Here is a 3,166-nt window from a genome sequence, read left to right on the forward strand (position 1 = left end):
AATATGTAAAATCTTGGAAAGTAATATAAGGAAATCTTGCAAAAGTGAAAAATAGGTGAGAAAGTAAAGAAATAAGGGATCATTCACCTTAAGAGGAGAGGAATTTACTCAACTCATAGGTATTTGAGGGTACAAACCCATGGCAGGGCTCGGCTCTAAAAATGTCTTATCTAAGATTCCTTCTATGAAACAGAGTTCCATCAAAGCCAATTTAAAAAGAGCTTATGTGAAAAATAATTATTCTTGCTGCACTTTGTACAAATAATCAGGCCAAGTAAAATAAAGCAAATCAGTCTTACCATGATTTGTCTTTAGTAAAAATGGGAAACTGGAGAGAGAAATATTATATTTCAAGAACTATGGTACACTTGTTATTAAATTCTAGTCTCATCAGTTATTTTTAAGTTTGTTTCTGCAATTTAGGCTAACTCTGCTTATTCCTGTGAACCAACCAGTGATCTCTGACTGCTGCTCGGAAGACACAAGAAGGGTGGGTAATGTAAAAATCTGAATCAATATTCTAATTCGGGGCACACTGGAATCAGCTAGCAACCCCATATCAGCTTGGTTCCAACAGTTGCCCAGTTCATGGAAAGCCTTCTAATTTAGTTTACTTGGGATAATTTTGCTTATTTTGGTTTACTTTGTGGAATATATTGCTGTTGTACTCTTTGTGTGGGAAAGCTGAATAAGCTTACTCAACATTTTCTTAAACTGAATACTTATTAATCTTCCAGATATTACCTTTTGTCAGAACTCAAGAGTCACGAATGACCCTCACCGTACTGATGTTTTCTGACTGAGTTCCTCTCCACCTTGAATATGAGAGACCCTAATAGTTACGCAAGAATATCATCGCCCCTATTCAGCCTGAAGAAGTTACAGAAGATGAATCTTCATTCCTCTGCAACCCTTAGGATTAAGGGTTCTCTTAGAAAAGGGAGGGAGTAGCTGGGCAGGGTGGCTCAACGCCTGTAATGCCAGCACTTTGGGAGGCTGAGGTGGGTGGATCACCTGAGGTCAGGAGTTTGAGACCAGCCTAGCCAACATGGCAAAACCACGTCTCTACTAAAAATACAAAAATCAGCCAGGTATGGTGGCAGGTGCCTGTAATGCCAGCTACTTGGGACGCTGAGGCAGGAGAATTGCTTGAACCCAGGAGCAGAGGTTGCAGTGAGCTGAGATCACACCACTGGCCTCCAGCCTGGGCCACAGAGTGAAACTCCGTCTCAAAAAAAAAAAAAAAAAATGGTGGGGAGAGGGGAAATGTCAGAGGTGTTTAAATCAGAGCAACTCCATCTTGAATAGAGGCTGGGTAAAATGAGGCTGAGACCTACTGGGCTGCATTCCCAGATGGTTAAGGCATTCTAAATCACTGGATGAGATAGGAGATTGGCACAAGATACAGGTCATAAAGACCTTGCTGATAAAACAAGTTGCAGTAAAGAAGCTGGCTAAAACCCACCAAAACCAATATGGCTACCTCTTGTCATCCTCACTGTTACACTCCCACCAGTGCCATGACAGTTTACAAGTGCCATGGAAACATTAGGAAGTTACCCCATATGGTCTAAAAAGGGGAGGTATGAATAATCCACCCCTGTTTAGCATATCATCAAGAAATAACCATAAAAATGGGTAACCAGCAGCCCTTGGGGCTACTCTATGGAGTAGCCATTCTTTTATTCCTTTACTTTCCTAGTAAACTTGCATGAGAGAAAGAAGGAAGGGAGGGAGGGAGGGATGGACTTGCATTCAGTTTAAGAGAAAGAAGAAGGGAAGGGGAGGGGAGGGGAGGGAAAAGGGAAGGAGTTTCAGAAAGTCCAAAGTGGCTAAAGAGCATTTCAGAAAGAAAGAATAGCAAAATAATAGAAAAGCTAAATGAAAAAACAAACTGTCTTCAAGTTGAAAAAGCCCTTTGATTGCAGAGCAGGAGTGAAGGAAGAAAGGGAGAGAGAGAAGGAAAGAAAGGAAGGGAGGAAAGAAAGAAAAATCCTAGGTATATTACTGAGAATGCATAATAAAACCCTAAAAGCTTCTGGAAAGCAAGTTAAAACACACACACACACACACACACACACACACACACACATCACCATCAAAGGAAAGAACGTCAGAGTAGCTGCCAAAATTCAAAGAGAAATGAGTCTCAACCCAGAAGCCTATGGCTAGGCAAACTATCAATTAGGTTGAGGCAGAATACAGATGTTGTCAAATATGTGAGGATTTGGAAATTTTACTCCCAATGCATCCTTCCTTAGAAAGTCATTTGAATATATTCTCTAGCAAAATGGAGAAATGGAAGTCCATGGGTCCTATTGAGGAAAGCAATGAAGGGAAGTGCCAGGATAGCATCTATTTAGCAAGTTTAAGAGAGACACTCCTTCATTTATTCAGCAAGTATTTATTGTGCACTTGCTACATGCTAGGCAGTCTTCTGGGTGCTGGAGCTACAGCAGTGAGTAAGAGAGAAGAGAGACACCATCATGCTTGCATTCCAATGAGGGACATAGAAAAGATGTAAAGAAATACATGTGTGAGCTAATTGTAGGTATTGATAAATGCCATGATGGAAAATAAAGCAGGGAAAGAAGTGTACTGGTGCAGGTGGAATGGACAAGGACAGTCTCTGTGAGGGATGACACTTGGGCTGAGGCCTGAGTGAAATGAGGAACCAACTGGGCGATAGGAAACTCTGGGAGAAATGTATTCCAGGAAGAGGAAACAGCAAGTGCAAGGTCCAGGTATAGAAATGAGCTTTGTGTGTTTGAAGAGTGAGAAGAAAGTAACGGTTGCAGGAATGTTGGGAGTGAAATAAGTGTGGTAGGAGATGATCTCTGAGGAATAAGCAGGGCCCTTCTCTACTGTGTTGGCTGGGACAAGACATCATTGGAGGGTCTTGAGCAAGAGAATAAAGTGAGCAGAATAATGGAAGAGTATGGGAAAAGGGGGCCTTAATGAGCTAGAAGTATGATTGAAATGATGGAAAGTCTTAAGGATCAGGGCAAACAATTAAAAGGAAAAAATGGAAAGCCATTTGAAACTCGAGGGAAAAAAGGTTGTACAAGAAAATCAATATAATCTTAGCACATTACATGGCTCTCCATTGAAAACAATAATATAAGTAATTTTCACTGACTTTTAACTTTTAGGATCAATCTATAAT

This window comes from Pan troglodytes, chromosome 10 (genome assembly GCF_028858775.2).
Source record: "Pan troglodytes isolate AG18354 chromosome 10, NHGRI_mPanTro3-v2.0_pri, whole genome shotgun sequence".
Taxonomy (NCBI): domain Eukaryota; kingdom Metazoa; phylum Chordata; class Mammalia; order Primates; family Hominidae; genus Pan; species Pan troglodytes.